Below are 25,670 nucleotides of genomic sequence, written 5' to 3'. Positions count from 1 at the left end.
TTGTTGCAAATGGCAAGCTCTCATTCTATTTTATGGCTGAGTAATATTCCATCATATTATTATGGGAAATTTTAAATATATATACATTTAAATTTATATATCTATATCTATATCTATATACAGAGAATACTATAGTGAGCACCCATGCACCCACCACCTAATTTCAAAAACTGTACCAGCTATATTTTCATTTGTACCTCTACCAGCTTTCTCACCTCTATATGATTTTGAAACAAATCCTGTACGTTACAAAATTTCATCTATAACATTTCAGATTTCTAAAAGTTCTAATTTTGTGCTCTGGGGCTATATCACTTTCCGGTAGCTGGCTTAACGAGGCTCATTCCCCATGCTGTTTATGTTTCGATATAGCCCCTTGGATCCACTTCTCCGCACCTCCTACCTTGCAACAATTGGTGCTTTTCTATTTGTAGAATTTCAGCAATTCTTTTCTTACAGATCAGGTTGGATTCATAGGTGTTCAGGATGATTTGATAGTTATCTAGCCGAATTCAAGAGATCAGATTAAATGAGTTCCCTTCTCTTCTGCCATCTTGCCTCCCTCAAAATTTCATTCATAGCATTTCAGTATGCATTTCTAAGTAAATATGTAAAAGTGCCATAATACTCTTTAAACACTTAAAAAAAAGAGTAAATTTTTTTAGGGGTATCTGTGTGGCTTAGTCTGTTGAGCATCCAACCCAGTTTCAGCTTAGATCATGATCTTGGGGTCTTGAAATGCAGCCCCTTGTCAGACGTTGCCTTCAGTGGTGAGTCTGCTGGACATTCTTTTCCTCTTTCTCTCTGCCCCTACTCACCATGTGCGGTCTCTCTTTACAAAGAAATGAATACATTAAAAAAAAAAAAAGTAATCCTTAAAAAGATTATTTATTTATTTGTCAGAGAGAGAGAGTGAGCAAGGGAGAGATTATGAACAAACAGGGGGAGCAGCAGGCAGAGAGAGAAGCAGGCTCTCCGCTGAGCAAGGAGCTGAATGCGAGATTTGAACCCAAGACCCAGGGATCATGACCTGAGCAAAAGTTAGATGCTTAACCCACTGAGCCACCCAGGCATCTAGACCAGTAATTTTTAAATATCATGAAATAGCCAGTTGTGTTCTGATTTTTTACTGTTTCATAATTCTGTGTATGTGTATAATTTTTTACAGATTGTTTGAATTACAGTTTTGACTAGATCTACACATAATGATTGGTTGATATGTCTCCTTCAATCTATGTGTTTCCTCTCCATTTCTCTCTCTCTTTCTCTTTTGGTTTAGTTTTCTTCAAGAAACTAGATTGTCCTACAGTTTCTCTCACCCTGCATTTTACTGATTACATTCCTGTGGTATCATGAAATATATTTTCTAATCATGTATAGATATTTGGATCTAGAGGTTTAATAAGATTTAGTGTCCAGGGTTTTTTTGTTTTGTTGGTGTTTTATTTTGTTTTGTTTGCAAGACCATTTTCTAGGCGTGTTCTTTCAATAGGAGCATATAATATCTATGTATCTGTCTTATTGAGGTGTTAGCAACCACTGATAATGCCTAGAGCCATTTATTTAATATACACTGTAAAATGATGACATTCCATTTTATCTTCATTAACTTGCTAGAATACTGTAAAGCCATTTTCTCTCATCTACTAGTTACTTAAAAAATGGTTCAGTTTAAGTAGGAAAGGCAAGAACATGACTCCTTCCCTTATTTATCAGTTTTCAAAATAATGAATTTGTTCATTAGCAACATGTAATGGAATCTAATTATAGATTAAGTATTTGGCTTGCTATTAAATATGAATTTAAACCTGTATGGGCTTTTCCAGGCCATTGCAATGTTACTGTTATTGATGCTAAGATTGTTCTCTCTTTGCTTGGTGGGAACCCCTTCCATTTGGCTCCTGAGTTCTTTTGACATGACCCTAACAGTATTTAAAATATTATCTGCTGGGGCACCTGGGTGGCTCAGTGGATTAAAGCCTCTGCCTTTAGCTCAGGTCTCGATCCCTGGGATCGAGCCCCGCATCGGGCTCTCTGCTCAGCAGCGAGCCTGCTTCCCCCACTCTCACTCTGCCTGCCTCTCTGCCTACTTGTGATCTCTCTCTGTCAAATAAATAAATAAAATCTTTTAAAAAAAATTAAAAAATAAAATAAAATATTATCTGCTATCTGATATGACAAGATGTTTCAGTTTCATCACATACATCACCTACATTTCCTGCCCCAAACCTACACTGTTATTTCTCCAAAGGGCTCTTTAGTAGGAAACCATATTTTAAGTCTACGGTCTAGATGCTAGTGGTTCTCATTGCTATTACGCAACGTTTCTGAGCCTCTTCAATAGAAAGAGCTAGGGGAGAGTTTCTTTTTTAAGGTAACATCATATCACAAATTTATACTGATACTTTTTAATTCAAAGCCAGAACCACAGAGTATCGCCTTTTCCCTAGCTTTCCCCCCAATTCCAGTTCTCAATGACATCAGGAAGATTAGAAAGAGAATGTTTAACACTAAATCATTGGCTTTGCCCTATAATGCACACATGGACGTTTCAAATTTACAACACCAGAGCCGAGGGGACCCTGTGTGGTGCTGCTAGTGTCCTCGTGCAGCACCTGAGGGCATCACTGAATTTGAAATGATTAAATTGGATACAAAAAGGGTTTCAGCAATGCAGACAATTAAATGTGTGGTTTTGGGTGACGGCGCCGTTGGTAAAACCTGTCTCCTGATACCCTGCACAACAAACAGATTTCCATCTGAGTATTAACCGGCTCTCTCTGACAGTGATGCAGTCACCGTAATGACTGGTGGACAGCCAGATACTCTCGGACTTTGTGATACTGCCGGGCAAGAGGATTCTGACAGATTAGGACCACTGAGTTATCCACACACAGATCTGTATCCAGTCTGTTTTTCAGGGGTCTCTCCTTCCTCATTTGAAAATGCGAAGGGAAAGTGGGTGCCGGAGATAACTCACCATTGTCCAAAGACTCCTTTCTTGCTTGTTGGGACGCAAACTGATCTCAGAGATGACCCCTCGACCACTGAGAAACTTGCCAAGAACAAACAGAAGCCTGTCACCGCAGGGACTGCTGAAAAGCCAGCCCGTGGCCTGAAGGCAGTGGAGTACGTGGGCTGTTCTGCACTCACCCAGAAAGGCCCAAGGAATGTATCTGATGAGGCAATATTGGCTGCCCTGGGGCCTCCGGAACCGCGGAAGATCCGCAGCCGCGTGCTGCTGTCAACGGCTCTCCAGAGCCTTTCCCCCACGGCTGGTGTCGGCCTTGCGCTAAAAGCAATGTTAAATCAAACTCAAGAGTAAAGATTAAAATTCGTTTCCGCAGTCATGACAGATACCCTGCACCTACTCACGTACATTCGTGGGAGACAAGGCTCATAGGTATGATCCTCTTCTGCCTCTCAGTACTAGTTCCTTTGAATAATTGTGGTTTGGGAGAACAGTGAACAATACTAGTTTTTGTTTGGTTGCTTCAGGTTTTGTGTTTTGTTTTGTTTTGTTTTTTTCCCTTTAAAAGCAAAGCATGCTCGTGAGGACTCTGTAACACACGAATTTGCGTCATTGAAGCTGCTCCCAGCTCCATCCACTCTGGAGAGTAAGCTGACACATTTAGATTTTTTTAATTTTTTCCTTCCTCCCTCCTTCCCTCCCTCCCTCCCTTCCATTCTTCCTTCCTTCCTTTTTTTCTTTCTTCCTTCTAATTTTTATTAACATATAGTATATTATTTGTTTCAGGGGTACAGGATTCATCAGTCTTACACAATTCACAGCACTCACCATAGCACATACCCTCCCCAATGTCCATCACTCAGTCACCCCATCCCTTCTGCCCCCCTCCCCTCCAGGAGCCCTCAGTTTGTTTCCTGAGATTAAGAGTCTCTTATGGTTTGTCTCCCTCTCTCCTTTTATCTTGTTTCATTTTTCCCTCCCTTCCCCTATGATCCTCTCTCTTGTTTCTCAAATTCCTCATATCAGTGAGATCATATGATAATTCTCTTTCTCTGATTGACTTATCTCACTTAGCGTAATACCCTCTAGTTCCATCCACGTCATTGCAAATGGCAAGATTTTGTGTCTTTTGATGGCTGCATAATATTCCATTGTATATATGTACCACATTGTCTATATCCACTCATCTGTCGATGGACATCTAGACTCCTTTCATAGTTTGGCTATTGTGGACATTGCTACTATAAACATTTGGGTGCACGTGCCCCTTCAGATCACTACATTTGTATCTTTAGGGTAAATACCCAGTAGTGCAATTGCTGGGTCATAGGGTAGCTCTACTTTCAACTTTTTGAGGAAGCTCCAGATTGTTTTCCAGAGTGGCTGTACCAGCTTGCATTCCCACCAACAATGTAGGAAGGTTCCTCTTTCTCCACATCCTCGCCAGCATCTGTCATTTCCTGACTTGTTAATTTTAGCCATTCTGACTGCTGTGAGGTAGTATCTCACTGTGGTTTTGATTTGTATTTCCCTGATGCCAAGTGATGTGGAGCACTTTTTCATGTGTCTGTTGGCCATTTGACTGTCTTCTTTGTAGAAATGTCTGTTCATGTACTCTGCCTATTTCTTGATTGGATTATTTGTTGTTTGGGTGTTGAGTTTGATAAATTCTTTATAGATTTCAGATACTAGCCCTTTATCTGACATGTCATTTGCAAATATCTTCTCCCATTCTGTCAGTTGTCTTTTGGTTTTGTCGACTGTTTCCTTTGCTGTGCAAAAGCTCTTTATCTGGATGAAGTCCCAATGGTTCATTTTTGCCATTGCTTTTCTTAGCCTCTGGTGATTATTTATTTATTTATTTATTTATTTATTTATTTTTGTGGGGCCAGGGAGGGTGTGTGAGGTTTGTTTTTATTTAGCCATGTTTTTAAAATTCATTAACCACTGGGCAGCCCTTAATGGGAGAAGGATGGATTGATTCCATATTCCACTTCCTAGATCTAGTTTAGAAAACTTGCTCTCTACCTGGTGCTCTTAAAAGGAGTATAGCAGGGGCACCTGGGTGGTTCAGTGGGTTAAGCCTCTGCCTTCGGCTCAGGTCATGATCCCAGCATCCTGGGATCAAGCCTTGTATTGGGCTCTCTGCTAAGCAGGGAGCCTGCTTCCCCCTCTCTCTCTGCCTGCCTCTCTGCCTACTTGTGATCTATCTCTGTCAAAAAAAAAAATAAAATCTTTAAAAAAAAGGAGTATAACAAATGCCTCATTTAATAACCTTCTCCTTTTTGAACTTTGCCTTTTCTCTCTACCCTTAACTAGATCCAGTATTTGATGAAACTTGTGAACGTGGGTAGAAAATTTCCTGCCCCTCCTTTTTTCTAGGGTGCACTATATATGTGACTCTGACTTTCAAGAATGGTTTGCCATTTGCTAACTTTTTTTGAAATTAATTTCTTTTTTTCTAATATTTTATTTATTTATTTGACAGAGAGATCACAAGTAGTCAGAGAGGCAGGCAGAGAGAGAGGGAAGAAGCAGACTCCCTGCTGAGCAGAGAACCTGATGTGGGGCTTGTTCCCAGGACCCTGAGATCAAGATCTGAGGCGAAGGCAGAGGCTTTAACCCACTGAGTCACCCAGGCACCCCTTGAAATTAATTTCTAATTCTTTCACTGATAGATAAAGAAAAGTATTTCACCTTTTGAAATACACCAAATGAATTGAGTACATAATTAAGCACATTTTTTTTTTTTCACTGTTAATCATTGTCTTGTATGCTTAGCATAGATATCTAGCTTAACAGCATGGGATATGGTGTTCCTAGAACACAGCTGAAGATCAGGTAAATTGAGAAAATGCAAGGGGTGGCACCAGAAGACAGATGTCTACAGAATGATACACATCCTCTTTCAAGTTGGGAGGGTGAGACCTGCTTCATGAAGAAGATGGGAGTGGGGAGAACATTTAACAACAGGGACACCAGTCAGAGGAATCCCCTTATTTCTGTTTTGTATATGAGGAACCCTAGAGTAGCTAGTTAAGGCCCAGTCGTTTAATAAAAAGATCATGGAGTCTTATGAGGACTTCATAACTATGTGCTAGTAGGGATTTTATTTGCTTAGTTTGGTTGCAATTTCCAATTTTAAAAAAATGTTTAGGTAATCTTGTCCTCTTTCCCCAAATCCTGATTCTTGCAGGTTCGTTGTTGTTGAACCAATGCTTTTCCATGGCTCTGTTCTTTGTACATGCATTCTTTTCACATGTATTAAACAAACAAAACCCCCTTAAAAATACTAACACCTTTCTAGTAATATTACTGCTGAAATGTTATTCTTTTAACCTTTTTGTTCTTGATGTATATGCCACTAAGGATGTATAGACGTTTGCTCTGTCTTAAGATTACTTTGAATAGTTCATCTATTTGATTTTTATCAGCAGTTTGTTACATATTCAGGCTCATTTATTTTACCTTATTTTAATTTTTAGAAATTAATTTATAAATGTAATTTTGTCTTGTATCTATGTACAATTTTCACATGGTTTCAAAGTTACATTTAGAAAACAAATTATTGTCAAAGTAATTCAGCCTGATTTGCCTGTGCAGCCTCCCTGCTTCCTCTCCCTGTGCATAGCCATTTAAACAGTGTATGGTTTGTCATTCTGTTGTTTATGTTCAGTACATAATTGTAAATCTGTCCCAGTGATCTTATGTGGAGCCAGACTAGAGAGTCTTTACTGTAGAAAATAGTGAGCTCGAATGTTTTTTCGTCTTATACAGCAAGGACTTTGAACAATATTTTAAAGGCTGTGCTTCCTGCATCTAGATTAGAGGCTGGCACCGAGTTGGTAACATGTTGGTAACGTGTGTTGAATGAGTGAATGAATGAATGAATACTTGGTAGAATTTTGCAATCAGAAGAGTGAGAGAATCAAAGCTGTTCTTTTTTTGAAAACTTAATCTGACAGTAATGGTTACGGTAATTTGGAAGGAAAAACTGAACCCTGAGAATTACTTAGTTAAGTGGATGATAGCAATTTTGAAAAAAAATAAAAAATAAAAAGAGTACGTGTGTGTGTGTGTGTGTGTGTGTATCTGTGTAAATTCCGTGGGCAGGCAGCATGCTGTCCGGATTGGCTCTATCGATATCCACTGGGTGTACTTATGTTTCTGTGGTCAGCTCTCCTCACTTTCATCACTGGCAGGTGGCAGGCTTTGGCAAGAAGGGTAATTGTTGTCTGTGTCACCTCATTTCTCTTTGAGGTATTTCATCTTTCATTCTTCAGTGGACTTGCTTGGGTTCTTTCCATCCCTGGTAGTCTCAGGGTTTTGAGAACAGCAAAAGGCTGTATAAGGTGTAAGTGTTTATTAAATTCTCTGCTTGTGTCATGCTTGCCAAGTTCCCATTGGCCAAAGAAATCCACAATATCAACCCTGATTCAGGAAGTGTCCAGACAGACTCTAGCTCTTGATGAAAAGAGAATTTACAGCCATTTTGAATTTTCTGGCGTGGGATGTATGTGAAACATGTGAATAAGGTCATCTGTTTCCTACAGCTTTTAGTTCTAGTCACACACTTTTGTTAATTTACACCTCTGTGTCCTTTCTGTGTTTTTTTCTGAAATGTTTCTGAGCCACATAGTCCATTTTGAGTTCTCCATCTTCCACAAAATCTGTCCTTACCAATATTTCACTTATGAGAGTTTCTTTAGTACTTCTGGCTTTTGTCTCAGTGATTGCCTTTTAATTATACACTTTATAACATATATTTATACCTTATATATTTGTATTTTATATTTTTGCATTTTTTTCTAAAATTTTTATGTATACTTCTGAATTCTCAACTAATTTGGCTTATTTTTTTATTGTAACCTGAATGAATTTAGAATAATGTTATAAGTACTCTATAAATAATTGTTAGCTTGAACTTTGGATTGACCTAGAGAACACTTCTGAAACGGGATATCACCAAAGCCCTCTTTAATTTGCTTTCCAATGGATCTGTCCGCTTATGATTTACTATGTCTAAAAACAGTGGCTAAGGAAATCTGGTTAAATTCAGTAGACTACCTATTTTTAAGTAGGATTAATTGGATTGAGTCCATTAAAAATAAAATATTTGTAATTGTGTTTTTGGAATTACCTTACATGTGCAATAAGACCAACTAGAAGTAAGACATAAAATATCTGTGCTAGGGCATGTGCATGGCTGAGGAGGAGTCTTTCAGTGGTTCAAGTAGTGAAAACAAAACAAGCAACAAAGATTGTGATGATTCAGGATGTGTCACTGCACAACTTCTTAATTTCCTTTAGCAAAAGGTCATGTTGGGGACATCTCAAGGAGAGTTGGAGGTATTTGTGTGAGGCCGAAAAATAAAGATAATTGCTAAGAGGGAAGGTAGAAGAGAGGAGAGAAAATAGTGCCAGGCTAGAACAGCAGTATCAACAAACATCTGGTTCTGATTTAGCCAACTATGGCCTGGGGAAGAGTACTCAGGAGTTCCCAGAAGAGGAAGGAATAAAGACACCCTTTCCTTCTTATCTTCACTGGAAATTTCAGAAGAGAGTGACGGTAAAGGGAGAAAGCCGAGGTGAGGTGCGACCATTCTTGGTTCTAGAAGACAGAAAGGAGAGATGAAATGGGATTTGTGCAGGGGCACTTTCGTGGCTCAGTCTGTAAAGTATCTGCCTTCAACTTAGGTCATGATCTCAGGTGCTGGGATCAAGCCCCACATCAGGTTCCCAGCTCAGTGGGGAGTCTGCTTCTCTCCCCCCCATGCTCTCTCTCTCTCTCTCTCTCTCTCTCCTTCTGTGTCTCTCTCCTATCAAATAAATAAATAAAACTAATTCAAAAAAGAAAGAGAGAGAGAGAGAAATGGGATTTGTGCAAAAGCATCTTCTCTTAAGCCAGCAGTGATCCGTGGTTGAAGAGATCAGTACCTAACTTTGGATGAATTACCTTAAAACTAAAACTGCCTGTGATGTCAGACTCTACTAGGTTTTTGTGAAGTGCTTGATCATTGGGGAGTATGGTGATTGGATATGATAAACTGTAGGATTTTTCTGCATGAGAGATCTATAAAATTTTTGTTTTGTTTGTCTGGAGACTCTCAACCTAGACTAAAGTAAACCTCAAAAGCCTTCATTGATCTCCTGTAGAAGAAAATGACTACAAAGGAGTTAACATGTATACATGGAAAGAAATGAGGCTTAGCAAAAGGCATAGCAATTCATCAATGAGAGCTATATTAGTATCCAGAAGTCTAATGGATGCTACCTGTCAATAATTGTTGGAGACTGCTTGTCAACAAATTGGATTGTTTGCCATAGACACTGACAAATTGTATTACAAGGACCTTGAATTTTTGCATACATTTTAAATATTAATGTGAATATACATAGGCACATATATATTTGTATTGAGAGTGTTTTCCTGCATTTTAAAGTTTCAGGATTTGTCCAATAGGGCCTGAAGTCTTTTCATCAAATGGTGGAACTTATCATGACATTTATACACTCTAACATCCAATCATCTTGGTTTTAATGAAAATATTTTCCTTAAATATTTTGAAAGTAAAGCATCTTCACTGAATCAAAACTGACATTTTAATTTGAACTCTCCAGTCTGAAAGAAGTTCGCAGTCAAAATTTGTCATTAAAAAAACTCAATGAAATGAAAAATAATGATATGCTGGCTTGTGCCTACAGGCATTTGGAATAGAAGTGCTAAAGACACTGTATTTTAATGCTCAGTTGGCTTCTTTTCAGGCAGGGATTAAGTGGGAGGCAGCTCCTGGAGCCGTGGAAAGGACCATGGCCTTAAACTCAGAAGAGCTGCATTTAAGACAGAGCTGTGTCATTTATCAATGGGATGACTTTGCTCAAGTAACTTAGTTTTTTCATCCTTAAAATTGGGATGATAATAGATATGTCACAGAGCCTTAAACAATAATGCATGCAAAAGTGTTACAAACAAAATTTTATGTAAATGTAAGATTGTTGGGGATATTCCCTATTTTCTAATAAATGGCATTGTTTATATTCAAGTTCTATAAAAATTAATACACATTTATTTTAATTACCTCATTGAAAGAGCAATGCATGGTGAAGGTAAAATAGAAAAAGCAGAAAATTGAAACAAAGAAAAAGAGGAAATGAGAATCACCCATCATCATAATTCTAAATTCTAATTACTTCTAATTCTAATTCTAAATAATTATTATCACGTTTATGTGATTTTCACCTAAACTTTTGCTTCTGCATATAGTTTTTAAAAGTATACTATTATTGTAGCACATAATATATAGTATGTAATTTGTACCTTTTCCCTTAACATTATATTATGATTATGTTTTTAGGATGTACTTCATAGTACTTCATGTACTTCATAGGATTGGGTAAATTCATATATATTCCTTTACGTAAATGAACCATAATTATAATTTACCTATTTCCCTATTAGCTGAACAAAGACTTTAGGATTTTCGAGTCTCTCAAAGAGATGACTATTCTTTTCTATTACTCCCTGTATACATTCACTAGTATTTCTGGATGAAAGAGTAAATAGCATTTTGAGCCTTTTAATATAAACTGCCAACTTGCCTTCTAGGCTGACTGCCAGTTTCTATTTTTCCTTGTAGTGTTTAAAGGTGCCTGTTTCCCCACATCCGAATCAATATTGGGCATTACAATAATTAAAAAAAATCCGTATCAAGGTCATAGGTGCAAATATCATCTCACTTTTTAATTAGCATTTAAACCAAAATATCGAATACATTTGTAATTCTTTTTAAATTGCTTGTTCATGACAATGGTCCAACATTTTCTCATTAATTTTTAGGAGATCTTTACACATTAAAGTTATTAAACCCTTCTCGTATATGTTTATACGTATATACGTATATGTATATGTACATATACATATATGTATATACATATACGTATATGAATATGTTTTCCCACTTTTTCATTGCTTTTAAATTATGTGTATGAGGATTTAAAAAATGATGTATGCATTTTCAATTCATAGGTAGTGCTTTATTTATCTGGTATTGTCAACCGATGAGGAATACCACCTAAAGAAAGTTTCCAAATAATTGAGGTTTTGTTTTTTTTTTTTGGTAATGGAAAGACAATTTTTAAATGAAAAATTGTTGAAATGAAAAGTTATTCTAAATTGTGTAAGCTACCTCCTTCCCTCCTTGCATAAATTGTACTGCAAAAAATTATAAAAATGTTTCCTATGTATATATAAATTTGGTCTTCCAAACAACCTCGCAAAATAGTTACCGTTGTCTCCTTTTGTAGCTGGGGCCACTGAGGTTACAGGAACAATAGATAAAAGACTCAGCCTATGATCTGAACCTAAGTTTAAACCCACTGCTTTTTATGGTAGAGTCGACACACTTCTATTGTGTATTAATATTCCGAGGCCCTCAAGTCTATAAAAACATCCAGGGCTGTGTTTGCATGATATTTGCTTTTTAGGTTTGTAGATATTTCTTTTAAAATAGGTTTTTATATGTGCTCCCTCAGTTTCAGCAAGGGAACGCTAAATGTGTCCTGCTTTCAGCTTCCTTGCTTCTGACATGGGCACAGACGGTCACTGTGTGCCAGCCACTGTAATGACTGCTTGGCGCTTTTCCCTACCTGTGTTTTAATTTGCTACTCCATCTGTCGTAAGGTGGAAAATGCATAACCAGGTTTGTAAAAACGATGTACAAGGAAGGAGTAAAACTTTTTTTTTTGAGCAAAGTCCAAGAGGCTTTTCTGTAAGTAAAACTCAGGAGTTTCTTTTGCCTCAACCCGACTCTCTAATATTCTGATGTTTGCAGCACTCCCTGCAATCAATAGTTTAGTAACTTTATCCCATTTAGTCCTTAATATGATGCTGCGGATTGGAATAATTATCCATTTTTACCTTCCAGTGAAGGAAAGTGAAATTTAAAGAAAAGAAGTAACTTGTCCAAGATCCTGTTACCTCGATTTTGTGGCTTCTGTTCGGAACTCTTTAATTGTTAACCTTAGGCTGGATGGCAAGGCAAGTGGTTTTAACTGAAGAATTACTGTGTCTCAGCATTCAGTGGTGGTGATGGGGCTGGAGAATGTGAAAGGTAGCATGTGGTCACGATTTTTCTTTATGAGCTGTAAGCTTTAAAGAAGATCTATACTTTAAGGTAAGGTTGAATTTACACTATAACGTGATGTCTAGTTTGACAGTGTTCTTACCTTGCCAAAAGACAAACATCTAGTGCTCTGCTAAAGATATTTGCGGTGTACTACAAATAATGGTCCTATTGTGATGAGAATATTTATATAGAATAAATAATACACAATTATAATTTGTATTTTTTTAAAGATTTTATTTATTAGAGAGAGAGAGTGTGTGTGAGCACACAAGCAAGGGGAGCAGCAGAGGCAGAAGGAGAAGCAGGCTTCCCAATGAGCAGGGAGCCTGACTCAGGGTTTCATTCCAGGACGCTGGGATCATGATCTGAGCCAAAGGCAGTCACTTATCCAACTGAGCCACACAAGTGCCCCTATAATTGGCATTTGATAGTGATGATTCAGCTCTCTCTCTCTCTCTCTCTGTATATATATATTTATATATAATGTTTATCATTATATCCAGCACCATGTTATATGATAGAGTTGGGTGGATGAGAGTATAGTTGGGGAAAGAGTACTAAAATTTTGGATAACTATATATTACAGAATAATATTAGCATGCCCATCTGTATTTACAAAGTGCTGTTGTTTCAGATTTATTCCTTGGTGGGTTCCAAACTCAAAGAGATCAATGGAAGTCAAATGAAGACTTATTTTGGGTTGCACATGAAGGCCAGATTTTTAATAGAGAATGAGAGAAAAATCTTTTTGCTAGGTAGGGAATAATATTATATTGGTTGTTGGTTGGTGGCAAATAACTAGAGCTACAAAGAGATTTTAGGTAGCTCCCATAATAAACAGCAGAGTTAAAAATAAAAATAATCAGCCCCCACTTTTTTTTAGAGAGAGAGAACATGCGCAAGCACAGGGTTGAGGGGCACAGGAAGAGGAGAGAAATAATCTTAAGCAGGATCCACACCCAGTGTGGAACCCAATATGGGGTTCCTTCTCACAACCCTGAGATCATGAACTGAGAGGAAACTAAGAGTTGGACACCTAATGGACAAAGCCACCCAGGTATCCTAAGAGAAACATATTTTAAACTTTGGCTGTGTACTAATATTTAAAAGGTGCTGGGTGGTCTACTTCATGTGGTATAACTCCTTCCATCTTGATTTGAGATATGGTACTGTGATGGCTAATTCTTTGTGTAATTCCTTTAAGAAGTAATTCTTAATTTCTTAGCTGGGCCATGGATTACCCAGATATTTGATCAAATATTATTGTGGTTGTTTCTGTGATGGTGTTTTTGTTTTGTTTTGCTTTTTACAAACTTACTGATGTTGTTTTTTACATCTCTACATTTTTATTTAAATTCTAGTTAGTTAATATGCAGCGTAATATTGGTTTCTGATGTAGAATTGAGTGATTCATCACTTACATACAACACCAGTGCTCATTTATGATGGTTTTTTTTTTTTTTTTTTTATGATGGTGTTTTTGAATGAGATTCATATTTAAATTGGTGGACTTCATGCAAATCACATTGCCTTCCAACATGTGAATGAGCCTCATCCAGTCAGTGGTAGACATGAATAGAACAAGGTGGACCACTCTGGAGCAAGAGACTCCACTCTGGAGCTGGAGACTTCTCCAGCAACTGCCTTTGGACTTCATCTGCAGCATCGGCTTTTCCTGGTTCTATAGCAAATAGCTTTTAGACTTGAACTAAAATATTGGTTCTCCTGGGTTTCCAGCCTGCTGCCCCCCACTTTAAATTTTGGATTTGCCAGTCTCCATAGTCATGTAGCCAATTCCTTATAATAAATGTTTTTCTGTATATTTGCACATGCTACTGTATTCTTATTTCTAGAGAACCTTGACTGATGCAGGTATGGCATAACATTTTTGTGTAAAAACTTCAAAAGTACTCTATTACCTACAGATTGAAAAACTTCTTAGCTCCTGAGTGATCTAGTCTCTTGGAATTATGAAATACTTGGAATTCTCCAAAGGGGTCATGATTTTTCTTGCGCATTGCTGACCCTTCCATCTCATATGCTTTATGCTGCTTGTTTGTCTGGAAAATCTTATCCTTTGGTTCTCAACCAGTTATCACTGTAGTTTGGGCAGTATTGCCAGAAAACCAGTTTAAAGCGAAATTCTATTGTTTAGAAGCACCTGTTCATCTTCTTACACCATTTATCATATTTTTATAGTTATTTGTTCATATGTCTGTCCTCCCCATCAAGCTCTGAACTTCATGAGGTAAGCGATCTTATTGTTCATGTTTATAGTACTTAGTAAAACTCCTGGCAGCATTAATAACAAGCCCATACTGGTATAGTATTCTCCCAATCAAAGACCTCAGTCATTCTGTTGTGTGTGCTTCTGGCCACACAGTAATTAGCCTTCCTGGGAATATTAACGGTTGCTAGAGTCTGAACTTTTGTGGATGTCCATTACCATCAAATTTCTAATATACGCCTCAATAATTGTGAATAATAATAACAAAAGCTAAATAGCCTTTATTTATTTAGAATAGTATAGATTGTGGGGTATCTTCAAAGATGATCTTTGAGGCCCTAATGGCTCACAAATAAGTTCTCAGAAGATTTGTTTTGACTGTTGAAAATGAAATATGGAAGAATTTTCTATCACAAAAAATGTCTAGGGCATATTTAATTACAATACCTCCTTGTGTATTTATTTAAAGTTGGTTTTTACCTCCTTGACAACATGATTGGCTGTTGAGAAATAAAAAATTTCAGTTTATAAACCTCTGTAGTGAAGATCAGTCTGAAATAACAATGAGAAAAATATGCTGACACTGAGACAAAAATTACATTAACTCGTATCTCTCAGAGCACATATTTATCAGTTGAAGTTGGCTTTATCTGAACCCGCCGGTGGAGGAAGAGATGTAAAAAAAGTTATGGGGAGATTCTGGGTTATTGTGAGTCATCATATGTTCTTTTCAAGTGAGGTGTACTTTTTTTTTTTCTTAATGTGATTCTTTCATGAGAAAATCTTCTGGGGGTTTCCAACCTCTTCTGGTGTGTCTCTTTTGTCTGCCATCCTACTACCACCAAATCATCTTTCAAATAAAGCTGCAGAACCATGATTCTTAATCCCTTTCTTAGCTCACACAAACTGTTGTTTCACAATCTTCAAATCCATTGAATACTCAAAAATTAAATTATATATATATATATACGTACACGTATATATGTATGGATATTGGTGTCACTTCACAAAGTCCCTGGAATTGGACACTAACTGCTACGAAATGGAGCATTTTATCAGAGTGGCAGCAATTTGTCTTCATTGGCACTTCTTATCATGGTTACTCATTGCATTCCATCCTGTTCTGCCATCTTAGCCTAGACTCATTTGCTCCCAATATTACTTCTGATAATGAAATTTCTAATAATAGAACATGCTCCCGAGGTACAAACTTCTCATGAATGAAGACTTGATTGTTCTTCTCAATGGAGCCTGACAGCTCTGCGCACCAGGTCTTCTGGAAAGTAAAAAGTTCTTTCTTTGTTCCTGCCCTAAATCCTCACAATCAATCAAAACTTTACGCAGTTCCTAAAGACATTGTTCCTGCAGACAAACTTCAATATAAGATCACTAAGCAAAAACTTTTTTGCTTGCAATGATGTCCAATGGGCCTGGTGTGCCCAGAACTCTGTTAGGAACAGGTCTTTGAGGGTGAGGGTCAGACTCAGTTGCAACAGCTTTCAGCAGGCTGACTTTGTTTCCTCCCTACTTTGGAGTATAGATTTTCATCATTTTTAATAATTACATAGTCTCCCACACACTGATTATTTATTTATTTATTTGACTTCTCATTGTTGGGACATCTTGATACATAAACTACTGTGAGTAGTTTCTGCAAACTACTCTTATTATTTCCTTGGATTCTTTTCTAGACTTATAGTTGCCGAGTCAAAGAATATAGTTGTAAGGTCTTTGGTTTATACTGTCAAATTGCCTTCTAGAAATGTATCAATTTATAGTTGTGCTAGTCATGATTGATCAGACAATATTCTGTATTTTTTAACAGATTCACACTTAATAAACAATAAACTATACATAATTGTTTCTCAACAATTTAGTAAAGATTATGTCACCACATCTTTCCTTATTTGGAAGAAATCCAAAATTTATAGTAGACCTTATATGAAAACAAATTGAAAATTAACTACTTTTTGAAAAAGGGATATGCTCTGATTTCAGAATCGAGAAAGACAGCAGGAATACTGGAAGAAATTGCCTTGTGGAAATTCTCGTGTTTTCAGTATTTGTTTCAGTTTCTCTGTTTATTATGGGTGTCTCAAAAGTTTTAAAGTTTTTTATTTAAATTCCAGTTAGTTAACATATAGTGTAATATTAGTTTCAGGTACACAGTATAGTGATTCAACACTTCCATACATCACCCCGTGTTCATCACAAGTGCCCTCCTTATTCTCCATCACCTACTCAACCCAAACCCCCACCCACCTCCTTGGTAACCATCAGTTTGTTCCCTGGAGTTAAGAGACTCTCCCCCCCCCTTTTTTTTTTCAAAGACATCTTTTTTTTTTTTTTTAAAGATTTTATTTATTTATTTGACAGACAAAGATTGCAAGTAGGCAGAGAAGCAGGCAGAGAGAGAGGGGGGAAGCAGGCTCCCTGCCAAGCAGAGAGCCTGATGCGGGGCTCGATCTCAGGACCCTGAGATCATGACCTGATCTGAAGGCAGAGGCTTTAACCACTGAGCCACCCAGGTGCCCCCTTTTTTTTTAAAGACATCTTTTTTTTAAAAAAGATTTTATTTATTTGACTCTTTTTTCCCCTTTTCTTGTTTGTTTTGTTTCTTAGATTCCACCTGCGAGTGAAGTCATATGGTATTTGACTTTCTCTGACAGATTTATTTCGCTTAGCATAATATCCCTCCAGCCCACCGTCCATGTTGTTGCAAATGGCAAGATTTCATTCCTTTTTTTTTCTTTTTTTTTCCCATTTTATTTATTTTTTCAGCGTAACAGTATTCATTCTTTTTGCACAACACCCAGTGCTCCATGCAAAACGTGCCCTCCCCATTACCCACCACCTGTTCCCCCAACCTCCCACCCCTGACCCTTCAAAACCCTCAGGTTGTTTTTCAGAGTCCATAGTCTCTTATGGTTCGCCTCCCCTTCCAAATTTTTTTTTTTTAATAAACATATAATGTATTTTTATCCCCAGGGGTACAGGTCTGTGAATCGCCAGGTTTACACACTTCACAGCACTCACGATAGCACTTACCCTCCCCAATGTCCATAGCCCCCTCCCCCTCTCCCAATCCCACCTCCCCCCAGCAACCCCCAGTTTGTTTTGTGAGATTAAGAGTCATTTATGGTTTGTCTCCCTCCCAATCCCATCTTGGGATTTCATTCCTTTTTACGGCTGGGCAATATTCCAGTGTGCATATATCCCACATCTTCTTTTTCCATTCATCAATCAATGGACTCTTGAGCTGTTTCTATAATTTGGTTGTTGTAGATAATGCTGCTATAAACAAAGGGGTGCATGCCTCTCTTTGAATTTGTATTATTATAGTCTTTGGATACATACCCAGTAGTTCAATTGCTGGATCGTAAGGTGGTTCTATTTTTAACTTTTTGAGGAATCTTCATGCTGTTTTCCACAGTGTCTGCACCAGTTTGCATTCCCACCAACAGTGCAAGAGCGTTCCTCTTTCTCCACATCCTCGCCAACACTTGTTTCTTGTGTTGTTGATTTTAGCCATTCTGAAAGGTGTGAGGCGATATCACACTATAGTTTCGATTTGCTTTTCCCTGATGATAAGCGATATTGAGCATCTTTTCATGTGTTTATTGGTCACCCGTATGTCCTCTTTGGTGGCATGTCTTTTCATGAACATTTTTATTTTTATTTTTTTAAGATTTTATTTATTTATTTGACAGAGAGAGATCATAAGTAGGCAGAGAGGCAGGCAGAGAGAGTGAGAGGGAAGCAGGCTCCCTGCCGAGCAGAGAGCCGGATGTGGGACTCGATCCGAGGACCCTGAGATCATGACCTGAGCCGAAGGCAGCGACTTAAACCACTGAGCCACCCAGGCGCCGCCTCATGAACATTTTTAAACTGGGTTATTTGTTTTTTGGGTGTTGAGTTTTATAAGTTCTTTATACTTGCCTCTAAGAACTGCTTTTGCTACCTCCCAGAGGTTTTGGATGTGTTTTCATTTTCATATATTTTTTCTTTTCTTCTTTTATTTCCTGGTTGACCCAGTCATTGTTTAGTTGCATGTTATTTAACCTCCATATATTTGTGGTCTTTCTAGTTTTTTTTTTCTTGTGGTTGACTTCTAGTTTCAAAGCATTGTGGTCAGAAAAAATGGTATTATCTTGATTTTCTTTACTTTGTTGAGCCTGGTTTTATGGGCTAATATGTGATCTATTCTGGAAATTTTCCATGTGCACCTGAAAAGAATGTGTATTCAGCTGTTTTAGGATAGAATATTCTGAATATATCTGTTAAATCCATCTGTTTCAGTATGTTATTCAAAGTCGTTGTTTCCACGTTGATTCTGTTTAGATGAGCCAACCATTGATGTAAGTGGGGTGTTGAAGACCCCTAGTATTATTGTATTATTATTTATTTGCTCTTTTGTTTGTTATTACCTGTTTTATGTATTTGGATATTCCTATGTTGGGCACATAAATATTTATAATTGTAATATCTTCTTTTTTTTAAAGATTTTATGTATTTATTTGGCAGATAGAGATCACAAGCAGGCAGAGGGGCAGGCAGAGAGAGAGGGGAGGAAGCAGGCTCCCTGCTGAGCAGAGAGCCCAATGTGGGGCTCAATCTCAGGACCCTGGGATCATGACTGGAGTTGAAGGCAGAGGCTTTAACCCACTGAGCCACCCAGGCACCCCAAATTGTAATATCTCCTTGTTAGATGGTCCCTTTTATGATTATATAGTGTTCTTTGTCTCTTACAGTGTCCCTTTTTGGCTCTCTGTTTTAAAATCTGTTTTGTTTGATATAAGTGTTGCTCCTCTGGCTTTCTCTTGATATTCATTTGAATGATGAATGTTTTTCCATCCTCACTTTCAATCTGTCTTTAGGCCTGAAAGGAGTCTCTTGTAGATAGCATATAGGTGGGTCTTATTTTTGTATCCATTCTGTCACTTATGTCTTTTATTGATTGGAGCATTTAGTCCATTTACTTTCAAAGTAATTATTGGTAGACATGTATATATTACCATCTTATTACTTGTTTTGTGATTGTTTCTGAAGATTTTCTTTGATCCTTTCTTGTCTTTCTTTCATGTTTTGCTAATTTTCTTTAGTGATATATTTGGATTTCTTTCTCTTTATTCTTTGCATGTTTATTAGTGATTTTTGATATATGGTCACCATTCAGTTTGGTAACCTCCTCTGCATATAATAGTCTACATTAAGTTGATGATCATTTAAGTTTGAACTCGTTCTTTTTTCTTCCCCCCTGAATAATCTCTATGCCCAACTTGGAGATTGAACATTTGACCCTGAGATCAAACATCACATGCTGTACTGACTGAGCCAGCCAAGTACCTACCCCATGAACCCATTCTTTACTCCTGCCTCCCTATGTTTTAAGTATGTGTTATTATATTTTATACCCTTTTTTTTAGTGAGTTCCTTGACTAGTTCTTTACAGAAATATTAACTTTTACTGCTTTTGTGTTTCTTCCCTTTATCCTGTCATTTTTGGTCTCTCCTTTCCATTCAAAGGAATGGAAATTCTTGCAGGGCTGGTTTACTGGTCATGAACTCCTTTAGTTTTTGTCTGTCTGGGAAATTCTTTCTCTCATCCTCTATTCTGAATGATAGCCCTTCTGGATAGAATATTCTTGGCTATAGACTTTTCCCATTTAACACTTTGAATAGATCATGCCACTCCTTTCTGGCTAGAAAAACTTTTGTTAAAAAAAAAAAAAATCAGCTAGCCTTATGGGTTTTCCCTTGTAGTTTACTGACTTCTTTTGTTTTCCTGCTTTTAAGATTTTTTTTCTTTATATTATACTTTGCAGATTTAATTACCATACGTCTTGGTGTGGGTCTGCCTTTGTTGATTTTGATGGGAGTCCTCTGTGCCTCCTGAATATGGATATCATTTCATTCCACAGACTAGGAAAGTTTTAGGTACTTTTTTATTCAAATAAATTTTCTGTCCGCCTTTTCCCCTCTTCTTCTTCTGGGACTCCTCTAATATGAATGTCATTACATTTGATGGAGTCACTGAGTTCCCTAAGTCTGTTCTCCTTTTGTGTAATTCCTTTTTCTCTCCATTGTTTAGCTCAATTCGCTTCCATTACTCTTTCTTCTAGGTCACCGATGCGTTCCTCTGCCTCTTCCATCCTGCTACTCATTCCTGCAAGTATGTTTCTCATTTTATTTATTGAATGCTTTATCTCTGGTGTGTTATTCCTTATCTCTGTGTTAAAGGTCTCACTCATATCTTCTACTCTTTTCTCAAGCCCATTGAGTATCCTTATGATCATTGCTTTAAATTCTGTATCAAGCGTGTTACTTATATCGGTTTTGCTTATATGGCTTTGTCTTATTCTTTAATTCGGGATAATTTTCTCTGTCTACTCAGTTTATCTGCCTCTCTGTGTTTGTGTCTGTGTGTTAGCAGGGTCAGCTGTGTTTTCTGCTCCTGAGAGTACTAACTTTATGCAGAGGAGGCTCAAGTGCCCTGCAGTGCAGTCTCCCCTGTTCACCAGAACCTAGTACCGCAGGAGAGTATCCTATGCGCCTTGCTTAGGCCTTGCTGCTGTGTCTGAGTCACTTTTGCTCTGCATCGTGCAGACAACTGCACTGACTCTCTCCCTTTTGTAGGCTGTGTTTGCTCTCTCTGGTATTTTTTTTTTTTTAAGATTTTATTTATTTATTTGACAGAGAGAGATCACAGGTAGGCAGAGAGGCAGGCAGAGAGAGATGGGGAGAAGCAGGCACCCTGCTGAGCAGAGAACCCGATGTGGGACTCGATCCCAGGACCCTGACATCATGATCTGAGCTGAAGGCAGAGGCTTAACCCTCTGAGCCACCCAGGCACCCTGTTCTCTCTGGTATTAGTAGGACCCAGGCAGGCCAGTTCTGGGGGGGGTGTGTACCCTCTGCGGAATTTGTCACAGGGTGGCAGTATTAGCAAAATTTGCATTGGGCCACTAGTCCTATGCTGGATTCCCCAAACACTGTGGTGGCTGGAGGCTGTGCACCAGGGTGGCTGATGGCATGAGGCTAGGAGCAGCATGTGACCATGGCTGGGCATGTGGCTGGGCACTGTGATGCAGCTGGCTAGGGCATGCAGAAGCATGTGTACCTGGCTGCTTGGTGGGGCAAGTGCACAGCTTTAATAACATTTTCCCTGAGCCCTGGGCCAAAGCTAAAAGTGACTGGGCACCCCTTCCTCCCACAGATGGCTCTGTGTTTATGCTGGGGGGTAGAGGAGAAGAATGGCACCTGACAACTCCCTTGATTTCAAAGAAGTTCTCTAATGTGCTCTGAAATCAATATGAACAGATCTGACTCCAGTTTGGCCCCAGTGCTGTGTAAATTGTCATTTTTATGTTTCCTTACCACACAGGCTCCTGCCTCTTTAAGGGTAATGACCCAGCTATCACTCACCCTCTTGACTTGCCCAGTGGTGAGTCAGATGTCTTTTAAAGCTCCAGGTTCCAAGTCCTAATGGTTTTACAAACTCATGGAATTCAGCCCTTCTGGTTGTTTGTTTGTTTGTTTGCTTACTTATTTATTTACTTAAGAGAGAGAGAAAGAGAGTAAGAGGGAGAGAAACAGACTCCCCAGTGAGTGGGGAGCCCAACACAGGTCTTGATCTCACAACCCTGGATCTTGATCGCAAGACCCAGGAACCATGACCTGAGCTAAAATCAAGAGTCAGTTGTTTAAACGACAGAGCCACCCAGCCATCCCAGACCTTTTGACTTTTAAAGCCAAATAGTATGGGGTTTAGTCTTTCCTGTGTGAACTCACTGGTGCAAGGGCCATTTCTCTGCCCTCTCTGAGCACACAGCTCGCTCCCTCCTGCAGGCAGCCTACCCTCTGATTTTCTGAACTTTCTAACCTTTTTCTCTCTATTTAATTTGGAGTTTGTTCTGCCAGATCACTCTCTGGCTTGTTGGCTTGAATGTGGGTGATATCTAGGCATAAATGTGGGACGGGGTGAGCTCAGGGTCCTCCTACTCCACCATCTACCCAAGCTCCTCTTTCCAGTGCTTTTCTTAATTTCACCTTTCTCTTAGAAATTGCATTTCTTAAGTCAGACTATTGAACATCATTATAATCTTTGTACACTAAGCTATGCCAGTTTCAGTGGCATACATTTTACTGAAGTAACTACAGTGCTTCCAAAGAACATCCATGCATTGAAGTGAATTGCATCCTGATAGCTGAAGTACACCTGAGATGGACTGGTCAGAATAGTCCTTTCAATGCACGCTCAACTCTTAAAGATAGAAATGTTATTAATAAAATTCTATTTTTGAAAAGTTAAAAAAGTCAATACATAAATTGTAGCCTTCAAGGATGACCCCCTGTTGTGCTAAAATCGGAGTTCCATATTAGATGTGTAATAGAAGAAGAAGACCAAGTTCTGAGGGGTTTTCTTCTCTCCCACTGGACCCATAGTTTCCATATATACATTGGAAATTTCATCTCCAGCAAATGTGGAAAAACATCTTGAGCCAAATTGTACATAAGAGAGACAAAAGGAAGTTTGGGCAACCATATAGGCAATGCAGATATCATCTCTACTTTGCTATGTGGCTAAATTATATAGATGATTCAATGAGGCATATAGTGTTTTAATATTTTCTTTCTTTTTGCAACATCATCTATGGTTATGTACCTCCTATTATTACTGTATTATTTTCATTACTATATTTTATTATAACTATGATGATGGATAATGAAGATATACCCTATAAAAATACACTGTATTCTCAGTGATAGGGAACTGAAGAGGGGCAGCCATGTAATGTAGAAATAAGTTGCTAAGAGAGACATTTTGAAGCACACCATGATGGCAGAGTCCCTTGTCACTAGGAAGCAGCACAACAAACAAACCATATTCAAACTGAAAGAAAATATTTTTGAGTCTGTGTGTGTATTTAAGAGGGAGGTTGATACTGAAGACCATACAGTCATAAAATATAGCAAAAGCTACATTAGTCTTGAATAAAATATTGTAATCCTTGTGTTAGGATTATTTCTGGCAGACTCAAGTAGTAGGATTGGTTCCTTCAATCATCATCTTTTGACAGGAAGAGCAATTTAAAAAATTCAGTACCTTTTCTTCATGCTATAGATTTAAAGTGAGTTTTATATACCAAATATGAACAGATATAAGACCATTTTTCATATGTGGTATATTATTTAAATATTAATTTTTTATATTTTAATATATATGACACATAAAATAAAAACTCTTATTTTCTTATCATTTAATTGCACTTCCCATTTTCTATGAAAAGTACAAAAAAAAAGTCCCACTAATAGCACTCTGCTGGGTGCCAAAGCACAGTGCTTATGTGATATATGGGACATGGTTTACTTGCTCCCAGCATTCTGAGCTAGTTTGGGTTTCCCACAATTTGGAGGATTATCTCAATGGGAGAGCACCACAGGAACCCATCATGTGGTGTCTAGGAGACATTCTCTGAGCTGGAGTCATCCCAGACCCTATGGTTTTGTTCTTGGTGTCAATGTCCGAGAGCCAATATAAATATTTAGAGTCTCTCAAGATGACTTGACTCTCATGTTGGTTCTGTCAGCCTAAGAATCTGGGTTGCTGAAGTCTGATGCAAATCCAAATGTCATTGTCACTAACTAGATCTATTATCTCCCTCACTTGCTTTCTCTCTGTCTCCTTGGAGCTCTGTGGTTCTTTGGAGATTCATTGAGGGCTATCAGAAGTATGTGGGATAGGCCTGCCATCAGAATCTGAACACAATTCTTGTTTGATGTGTTATTTCACTGGAAAATAAAAAAAAAATGAGAGAAATTATAAAAACCATAAAATTAGATGATCTCAAAAATTTATCCTAGTTTTTTTTTTTTAAAGATTTTATTTATTTATTTGACAGAGATCACAAGTAGGCAGAGAGGCAGGCAGAGAGAGAGGGGGAAGCAGGCTCCCTGCCGAGCAGAGAGCCCGATGTGGGGCTCGTTCCCAGGACCCTGGGATCATGACCTGAGCTGAAGGCAGAGGCTTTAACCCACTGAGCCACCCAGGTGCCCCAACTTATCCTAGTTTTATCCTGTGGTAATTCCATAAGTTTTGAAGAATTTAGTCCTTGACTCTTAAGGTTCCAAGGTTTTGAGGGGTGACCCTACTTGTTTTATACAGTGGTAGATGACTGAAAAAAAAAAAAAAAAGCCTTTTTAAAAAATGGATTGGTTCGGCCTTTGATTGGTAGCACAGCTATACATGAGACATGTGATTTTGTTTTGCCATGACCTTTTATCCATATTCCTAACATCATAGATATTTGCAATATTATGTCATCTAAGTGGATTCAACTAAGTAATAACAAAAATGTGTGCTTCCTTCAACTGATATATGATACAGATAACTATATGTTTGTCCCTTAACATGCCCTAAACTTCTCTTCCATAGAGAGGAAGAAGTAAGTGATATTATATTAGGCCTGTAATTTTCTTTGGAAAAGCTTCATGTGCTTTTAACCATATATATTAATTTTCTATTAAATGATTCTTTTGTATTCAGAGACAATTTTTCAGGGAGTTACCACAGGAAGGATGAGTGCTGTATTTGAGGTTTATTTAATCTGTTCCTAAACTAACCTTCCAAATCAGGATGGGTTAAATATTAATACTTAAACACCTTGAGGAATTGGACAGAAAATAGAGAAAAACAGATCCTTAAACACTAATTTTCAATCTTCCTTCCTCCAGGACTACAACTTGCTTATGCTAGGATCCATGTTCTCCTTTTTAATTTCTGTCACAATGGTGGAAAATTTTCTCCAGCCCCTGCATTTCTTTGATGATACAACTATTCTTACAATATTTTCTCTCACTTCTTTCTGGATTATTACCTCTAGTGTTCAATCGTGTGGTAATATTTCCCAATACCAAAAGAATTTTTTTAAAGTCGCCCTCCTAGTCTGAATAAACTTCTCCAAAGAACTATCTACACATGTCTCTCTCTTTTTTTAAAAGATTTTATTTATTTATTTGACAGAGATCACAAGTAGGCAGAGAGGCAGGCAGAGAGAGAGAGAGAGAGAGAGAGAGAAAGAGAGAGGAGGAAGCAGGCTCCCCGCTAAGCAGCAAGCCTGAGGTGGGGCTCGATCCCAGGACCTTGGGATCACGACCAGAGCCGAAGGCAGAGGCTTTAACCCACTGAGCCACCCAGGCGCCCCTCTATTTTTTTTTTAACCTCGCATTCACTTCTTGTGATTTTAGTCACACTGAAACTGCTCTAGTCAACATCACTAATAGCTTGCATATTCCATATCTAGGTTACTCTCCGTCCTCAATTTAGTATTTTCCTATTTTATTTGAT

The 25,670-nt window shown here is 38.0% G+C and overlaps 1 pseudogene; it reads left to right on the top strand.

Annotated features, from left to right (window-relative positions):
• Positions 1 to 2,671: 2,671 nt before the first annotated feature.
• On the top strand, positions 2,672 to 3,325 carry LOC123939288 (annotated as a pseudogene).
• The last annotated feature ends 22,345 nt before the right edge of the window (positions 3,326 to 25,670 follow it).

Source organism: Meles meles, chromosome 3, assembly GCF_922984935.1.
Source record: "Meles meles chromosome 3, mMelMel3.1 paternal haplotype, whole genome shotgun sequence".
Classification (NCBI taxonomy): domain Eukaryota; kingdom Metazoa; phylum Chordata; class Mammalia; order Carnivora; family Mustelidae; genus Meles; species Meles meles.
The sequence above is the reverse complement of the archived record's forward strand: the minus strand, read 5'-3'. Positions and strand labels throughout refer to the sequence as shown.